We start from the raw sequence: 8,959 nt of genomic DNA, 5'->3' as shown, positions 1-8,959 counted from the left end.
CCTCCCCCTCTCCTGTGTCCCCCCCCCAACCATTGGTCCCGTTGTTTTCTCCTCCAGACTATTCATCCAGTGTATCTTATCAAAAACCAAGCCATAGCAAGATAGGCAATCAGTGAGAACACAGCGATGGCAACAAAAAAGGAAACCAATTACCAAGAGGAATAAATTAATTAAAAGAAAAAATTTTTAAACAAAGAAAAACCTGTAAATAGATCAGGGTCTGATTTTTGATCTCTAGGCGTGTCCTTCAGTCAGAACCGATGGGACACCATGCTCTGGCCCCAGAGTCTGTCCTTTGTACTCCCTCGGGGGCTTTCTGCTCTGCTCTGCTCCCACGGTTGCTCTGCCGCCTGCTTTTAGTGGTTTGCTTCAGTGTCTCAGGGTCAGTCTGGGCCAGTCCCGACACTGAGTCTCCAGTTTTGTCCCCCTTAGGGCCCGGGGCCATCAGGGGACGGTGTGTCTTGTGGTGGGATCAGCCATATTGTCCACTCTGTCCATTGGCTGTTCAGAGTGCTGATGTCGTCCTCCAGGCCTAGTGGGTCAGAATGTGCTCCACTCTCTCTTCCTCCCCCTAAGTGCTCCCATTTGCTCTGATCAGACATGCCCCTCTCCCCTAACCGCAGCTTCAGTGCCGTCCTCTCAAATAGATTCTTCTGAGGGGAGGAGCAGTTGTCCACGTAGCTGAGATGGGGCCTTTATTTTTTTTAAGATCATTTTTTGGGGGGCTCTTATAACTCTTATGACAATCCATACATCAATCATATCAGGCATATTTGTACATATGTTGCCATCATTCTTTTCTAGACATTTACTTTCTATTGAGCCCTTGGTATCAGCTCCTCTTTTTTCCTTCTCCCTATCCCCTGACCCCCCCCATGACCCCTTGATAGATTATAAATTATTACCTTCATAACTCACACCGACCGCTGTCTCCCTTCCCCCAGCCATGGCAGTCTTGATCGCTGCATATGTGATTAGAGGAAAGCACTGTGGGTGGCCAAAAGGACAAATGGGTCTCTCTTGGAAGAAGTGCAGCCAGTGTGCTCCTTGCAGGCAAGGAGGTGAGACTTTGCATGTGTTTTCAGGAGAGACCCGTCCCTGGAGACGGACATCCTTCATGGTAAAGTAGAGAGAGGGTCAGCATAAACAACAACAACATATGCATAGGAAAGCTGCCTGATGAGTAAGGGAGTCTGTGGAAGAAGCAACACTTTTGGATTAGGGTGTGGGTGTCGAATCGTGACTGTCCTGTGCACTTCCAGAAGAGAGAGTCGGTCTGCCGTGGAGGAAGCACAGCCAGAATGTTCATTAGAAGGGGGGCTGGCCAGGCTTCGTCACCTGGAGACTTTGTCCTTGGAGAAAGACCTGATGCTTGGTGAGGAAGGGTGTCGGTGAAAGGCAGTGAGATCCTCAGCAAGACGGATTGAGGGAGTGGCGGCAGCAGTGGGCTCAACCCTAGTAACTCGTGCGGCTGTCTCAGGGCCCAGGTGGACTTCCATTCTGTGGTTCCCAGGGTCACTCTGGATTGGAGCCAACCCAAAGGCAAGCAACCACCATCGCCATCAGCACCACCAGCACTACGCCACAGCATCAATCTGTAGCATCCTAGAAGCATTGTCAGGTGCCTGCGGGTGGGGTTCTATGCGTCACAGAACAAAACCCTGCCTAGAACACGCCGCTTTGAACTAAGCCGCGCCTTGAACTGTGTCCTTCTCTTTGGTGATCTATTAAAAATCTGTCATCTAGTCACAGACTGACTGACCCCACGAGCAGTGTAGCAGAATGTTTTGGGAGCAATATTGCCTTCTTTTTTCCTCCCTTTTTAGTTTTTAGAACAAAATATGGCCTGGTGTGGATAATATCCCTTCTTTCTTTTGTATTAAATCATTTTATTGGGGGCTCCTACAACTCTTATCACAATCTATGCATCCATCCATTGTGTCAAGCACAATAGTACATTTGTTGCCATTATCATTTTCAAAACATTTTCTTTCTACGTAAGCCCTTGGTATCAGCTTCTCATTTTTCTCCCTCACTCCTCCACCCTCCCTCCCTTATGAACCCTTGATAATTTAGAAATTATTATTATTTTTTCGTGTCTTACACTGACTGCTGTCTCAGTTCACCCACTTTTCTGTTGTCTGTCCCCCTGGGAGGGAGTTATATGTAGGTCCTTGTGATCGGTTCCCCTCCTGGTATTGCTACTCTCATTATTGGGCCTCGGGCGTATCTGTCGTGAATCCCCTGTGTTTACAGCTCTTATCTGTACCTGTGTACATGCTCTGGTCTAGCTTGGTTTGTAAGGTAGAATTGGGATCATGATAGTGGGGGGGGAGGAGGTGTAGGAGGAAGCATTAAAGAACTAGAGGAAAGTTGTATGTTTCATCGTTGTTACAGTGCACCCTGACTGGCTCATCTCCTCGTGACCCTTCTGTAAGGGGATGTCCAATTGCCTACAGATGAGCTTTGGGTCCTCACTCCACACTCCCCCTCATTCACAATGATAGGATTTTTTGTTCTTTGATGCCTGACACCTGATTCCATTGACACCTCATGATCACACAGGATGGTGTGCTTCTTCCATGTGGGCTTTGTTGCTTCTCAGCTAGATGGCTGCTTGTTTATCTTCAAGCCTTTTAGACCCCAGACGAATAGGCTTTCTTTTGACTGGGTGTTTTTTGATGGAGGTTAGGGGTTGGGGGAGATTGAACCCCTGAAGTTTGAAATGTGGCACAACTACGCTGGTCAAGGCTCCAGCCTGTTTATAACCATTTCCTTGTGGATGCAGCCAAACGAAACCGATGGAGTCTTAGGCACTAAACCCGTACAAGAAGAAAGAGTGCCTGGAACACGCTTTCATTAGCATAAGCCACCTTGTTATATAAATCTGTAATGAGAACATGTCGAGAACTGTACTGATAAGGTTTAAGATGCTATTACATCTTCTGCTGTTGGTCCTTATTCTGGTTTCTCTTAGGCTAACCGCTCTGAGGAATATCAGGCTTCCTTCAAAAGCGGTCAGAGATTCCATCCTTGAGTGACATGTAGTCAATTTGTATTGATTTTAGTGCAGTGACGGACACAGCACCAAGCACTGTCCTTTCTCAGCCTCACCGTGATCTGTAATGAATAAAACATTTAATTGGATCATACTGTGCAGATAAGAGCTATAATCACAGCACAGTCACTGTTCAGAACTTCTGAAATTTCCAAAGTGATTTTCATGATCTGCCAAAATAAGCATCGATCCCCAGCTTCATGCGTAAACAAAAGCCTCCTATTGGAACTGTTTACAGAGGCAGTCTCGTAAGACAGTGATTTATCAAAAAAAGAATGTCATTAATGTAGCTTGCTTAAGATCAATGCTCTGTGCACGTGCCAGCCTCCCCCCTCTCTAAGAGTTACAGCACGCTGTCCCCATCACCAGCGTGCAGCTGGGCCCTGTGAGGACAGAGGTCACAAGCTCAGTGAACTGCCCCTTGCTTGGTCACCGAGCTGATCTCCTTTCCGACTGTCCACATTGCAGCTGGCTGGTTCCTGCGGTGGCTGTCGCTGGCAGCCGGTGGGGACCCGTGAGGGGACCTAGGAAAGGCAGAGGACCGCTCATAACCCCAGGCAGGATTGGCCTCAGCAGTCAACAGTCCCACCTTGAGAGGTTCGAAGATGCCCTGGATCTTGAGCAGGCATTCCTTGATGAGACCTAGGACTTGCCAGATGCTGGGCACGGTGACTCCGAATCGAGCCTGGCCGTGGGTGGGGTTGTTGTAGGTCCCATGGGGTCCATTTGGACTCATCACGACCCCGTGTCCAATAGAGCAACACGCTGCTGGGCCCTGTGCCGTCCTCGCCGTCCCCGTCTTGTGGTGGGTCTTCCCGTTTTCTCCGTGACCTTCTGTCCTGCCCCGCACGAGGCTCTTCCCCAGGGACTTGTCGAGCCAGCCTTGCTCCCAAGGAGCATTCTGACTGCCCGTCTTCCAAGACAGGACCGTTAGTTCTCCGGCACCCCCTGGCCTCGTCTTTGGCAGCACCGTGACTCAGACATCCGCTCTTCCTCAGTCTCGCTGCAAATGAGGGGAGTGAAAATGCCAAGACTTGGGGCAGACGCACCTTTAGTCCTCAGAGCGACATCTTGGTAAAATGACTTTGCTGTTTCGCGATTTAAATAGTCCTTAGCGCCATGCAGTCCAGCCCGATTTAAAGCGTGCCTGTTCGCCATATGCTGCGAGGAAGGCTGTTTGAGTCGTTGCCACAGGGAGTGGAATGAGGTATTTTGCTGGGGAGACGGAACACAACCCCTTCTGGGGAGAGCTATCCTTTTATTGGGGCGTCACTGGGTGCTTTGACTGTAGCACACCCTAATAAACATTCCTGGAGTCCAGGGACCAGAAGATTGGTGGTTTGAGCCACCCGGAGATGAGAGCGCCTGCTTCCATATAGATTTACAATCGGGCCGGTCTTCTTTGGCCCCTGGGACCACTGACCGAATCAACGTGACAGAAGTGGGAAAAATAGAATCTTGGCAACAAGAGACCTTGTCAAGCAGCTTCCCGGAGAAGAAAGGAGTGCCCCCAGCCACTTCCCAAGCTTACTGTGTGGGAGTTTCAAGTGGGCAAGGGCAAGGTCTTCTCTTTCTCTCAGAGCGGGAGACTCAGGACTCTGTTGCCTGTGTAGTATTTTCATCCGGGTGGGATTCTCAGTTATGTATCAGAAAACGAATCCCCACCAAGTCCACTTTGATCCATGGCGACCCCACAAGTGTCACAGTGGAGCTGTGGGCACGAGGTGTTATCCATGACTGATGACTGTGGACTCTGATCCTCAGGCCTTTCTTAAGCGGTGCCCTCTGGGTGGAGCTGAGCCTCCAACCTTTGTGTCCGCTGATGAGCACAGTAACTGTTTCTACCACCTGGGGATCGGAATCCTAGCCCCCGTCCCTCCCCTCTTTGAATTTCCCTGCCACTGTGTTTGCCGCTTTGACAAAGCGTATCAAAACGAACAAAGCCCAAGATAAGATAGACAGGACTCTTTGCACAGCTGTGATTGCCAACCGCTTACTTGGCTCCCAGTTCCCTGGAGCCTGTGTTGTCTCGAAGCAGCTAGAGACAAAGCCGGTCAATTGTGATGCATGCAATGCAGCCAGAACATGGCCCTACTGCTTCAGCTGACGCTGTCCTGAAGGCACAGGTACAATTGGAATGCATGTTGGCGGCGTATTTCAAATCCCTAGCAATTTCATACATGACGACCCACATAAAACTGGGCCGTGGAAATCCTGCCGAGTGTACGCGTCATGTGGCACATTCCTCAGGAAGGGAGCTGACCTTTACCTGCTCATTTGGAAACAGCTTTTCATATATTGACAGATCGATCCACGCCATCGCTGCAGGATCATAGGAGCTCTTATTAAAGCAAAAGAATTCAAATGAGGAGCTCTTGTTTCTGCACAGATCCTCCACTTAGGTCTGTACTCTTCTGAAGGCAGTGTTCCCATGTCTCTGTAAACCTTTCCTGACAATTGGGACGTGTCCCTGGAGAAGGACCTCGTGCTCGGCAAAGCAGAGGGGCAGTGATAAAGAGGAAGGCCCTGGACGAGATGGGCTGCCACCGTGGCTGCCACAGCGGGCTCAAGCACCGGGCAGGGTCCTGTTGTGCTGTGCACAGGGTGCAGAGTGGCGGGTGTGTTTGAACTGTCGCCTTGGTGGTTAACAGCCCGATGCTTCCCCCACCACGCCACCAGGAATCACAGCTTGCAGCATGAAGGGACAATGGGTACAGCGCTTCAGGCTCTGTTCCAGACCCCTGCACCTCCGAGCTAAGGAGAAGCGTCCACTTTCACGTCCATTGCTGAATGTCCCCACTCAAACCGAGACTGGAACCACCGAGGAAGGACATGTGGGCACACAGCGCCTTCCACAGACGCTGAGGGAGTGCCGCGGTTAAGCAGTGGCAGCTATGGCAAGAGCGTGACCTATGACCCGTGCCCTGGGTTTTCATTAAGAGAAAAGTAAAATCTAGGCACAGAAGTCGAAAGGTGTTTGAACGTCATCCTGGCAGGAGCTGAGCATGGGTCATTCCGTCTAGCCCAAACAGGCAGGCTTTTCTTAGCAAACAGCCCTCCTGGTAGCAGTCGGATTTTGGAGATTTCCGTGGGCACCCCCAGCCACGTGTGAGGCAAAGCAAACACGGCTCTGGCCAAAGCTCACCCGCACTGGAGGCACATCGGCTGAGTACAAAGGTGCACTTTCACACTCCCTCCAGCCCGAGGGGCGGCTCTGCCCTCCCAACCACACGTGGTGAAGAGCTGCCTTCTCCTCCCCTCTGTCCTTCAGCTCTGCGTTTTTAACCAATAAGCCATCAGGGGACTAGTTGCAGGCTTCTCGTTTACTGCTCCTCCCACAAAAACAAGGCAAGGAAGGTTGGCAGATGAGCGCTGTTATATGTGTATTTAAGAAGGTAACGTGGTAAAGATACATATTTAATAGTTTTATCCTACTGAGATCCAGTCAATGCCACCTCAGACCGGCCCCCAAAGATGGGGCAGAACTGCCCTGTGGGTTTCCCAGTCTGTGACTGTCCACGGGAGGAGAAAACCCAGTCTTTCTCCCAAGGAGCCACTTGGTGGTTTCAAACTGACCTTGTAGATCACAGCGCAGTGTGTATCCACTAGACTGTTTTTTGTGTGTGTTTTTTTGTACTTGGTGGGGGTCTTGTATGTGCTACTAGAATGTATTCTTTTTTTTTTTAACATTTTCTTAGGGGCTCATACAACTGTTATCCCAATCCATACACACATCAATTGTGTAAAGCGCATTTGTACATCATTCTCAAAACATTTTCTCTCCACTTAAACCCCCGACATTAGGTCCTCATTTTTCCCCTCCCTCCCCGCTCCCCCCTCCCTCATGAGCCCTTGATAGTTTATCTATGGGTATTTTGTCATATCTTGCCCTATCCGATGTCTCCCTTCACCCACTTTTCGGTTGTCTGTCCCCCAGGAAGGAGGTCACACACAGTTCCATGTAATCGGTTCCCTCTTTCCTACCCATTCTCCCTCTACCCTCCCTGTTTTGCCACTCACACCACTGGTCCTATAGGGCTCATCCACCCTGGATTCCCTGTATTTTCAGTTCCTATCTGTACCAGTGTACCTCCTCTGGTCTAGCCAGACTTGCAAGATTGAATTCGAGTCATGGTAGTGGGAGCGGGGAGGAAACATTTAGGAACTAGAGGAAAGTTGTATTTCTCATCATTGTTACATCGCACCCTGACTGGCTCATCTCCTCCCCGAGACCCCTCTGCAAGGGGATCTCCAGTGGCCTACTAATGGGCTTTGGATCTCCACTCCGCACTCCCCCCATCATCCACTAGACCGTTTCACAGACTGCATTAATTATGAAGGGACAAAATGATCCGTGGCCAGACTGTCCAGATGACCCCTGCTGTTTTACAGAAGAGGAAAGAAATGGACATGAGTAGAAACTTCAACGAATGCAGAAAGGGGTGGTGGTGGAATTAGTGTATTAATAACCATATCTCTTTTCAGAAAGATAGACCAGCACAGGCGTCATTGCTTTGATTTCTTCCGTCTGTGCCACCCTTGCCATTGAGTCAATGCCAACATATGGCACCCCTGTGTGTTACAGAGTAGAACCGTTCTAAGGAGCTTTATTGGCTGCCATCTTCATGGACACAGATCACCAGGCCTTTCTTCCACAGTGCCACGGAGGGCGTGGGGCTGTCAGACGTCATCCTTTCAGTTAACAGCGGAGTGCCAGTCATCCATGCCACTCAGGGACCTAATTAGAAAAATAGAAATGCTACTCATCTGAGTTTGGAGAACATTATACCAAGGGACTTTTCATTGAAAGTACCAAGGACCGCTGTGGTAGTTACATAATCCGGTGTCAATTTGGGACTTGAGAGCGTAAGAGTGAAGGGGTGGAGTCTAGTCTGTCAATTGGGTCATAGCCAAAGAGGCCTCTGTGTGGGCATGGCCTTCTCCTGAGAATTCTGGGAACTCCTGCATTTCCTCCTCGGAGGCAGGAGACATGTTCTCTCTCCGCTTACGTCCTTGGAGACTCTCTACTGACAAGGCTGACTCCCTGCAAGACATTACGGACGACGAGCCTGATGGAGCCTGAGGACCCATGTGGAGGCCCCTGCCAGCGCTGAGATGCTTACACGGCCACTGGATCCACAAGACCTTCCACCCACTTGCCTGTGATCGTCCTGCATTTGGCGTCATTGCATGTGTTTCGTGAGTCAGAAGAGGACTTTATAGATTGGTATAGGACATCTGGGCAATTATCGGACTTATGGACTTGATCTGGACTGGGCTGGAATGTTTTCTTTACGTTCAACTGCTCTTGTTTATAAAACTCTTTCTTATACACATATGGATGTCTCTGAATTTGTTTCTCTAGTCTACCCAGACTAATGCAACTACCAACAGAACAAACACATCTGTGTTGGAAGAAGTCCAGCCAGAGTGCTCCTTCGAGGCCTGGGAGTGAGTGAGGATGGACGAGCGAGGGCCATGCACCTGCCGTCCATGACAATGAACGCCAGGGTGACGCCCTGATGGTTTCTTGTACCGATTCTTGACTGCGGGGCGAAGGGCTTCTCACATGGAGGCCTGCAACTGGCGAGAAGGGTGCACCACCCACATGCTCACAGGACTCCTTCGTGCGTTTGTATTCCCCACCCCTGTGGGTCACAGTTGCAGGCCATGGTCCCCTCTCATTTCCGTCACGAGATGTAGCTCCTGTGCTCGCCTTCGTCTTACAACTTCCCAGTGATTTGAGGACTCAACTTTCTCTTCTCTAGATAGCTCCCCGCTCGGCAGACTATTGACAGCCCCTACTCAGGAGTCTGGGTGACTGTGTGGGTCGCTGTCCTGGGTGTGAAGTGGACTGTCTGTGTGGGCGGCTGGGGTGGAAAGCCACATCAGCTTTCCCGG

At 50.3% G+C, this 8,959-nt stretch overlaps 1 protein-coding gene and 1 pseudogene across 1 annotated transcript in view; one reads left to right on the top strand and one right to left on the bottom strand.

The window, feature by feature from the left end:
• The window catches only part of LOC101660354, a 54,869-nt pseudogene extending 51,075 nt beyond the window's left edge, over positions 1–3,794 (bottom strand).
• The window catches only part of LOC123520977 (amyloid beta precursor protein binding family B member 2-like), a 279,202-nt gene that overhangs the window by 63,997 nt on the left and 206,246 nt on the right, over positions 1–8,959 (top strand). The window lies entirely within an intron of this gene.

The sequence above is a fragment of the Echinops telfairi genome, unplaced genomic scaffold (genome assembly GCF_000313985.2).
Source record: "Echinops telfairi isolate 266 unplaced genomic scaffold, ASM31398v2 ScPeMD7_7468;HRSCAF=8506_0, whole genome shotgun sequence".
NCBI classification, from domain to species: domain Eukaryota; kingdom Metazoa; phylum Chordata; class Mammalia; order Afrosoricida; family Tenrecidae; genus Echinops; species Echinops telfairi.
This window is presented reverse-complemented; position numbering and strand designations above follow the sequence as displayed.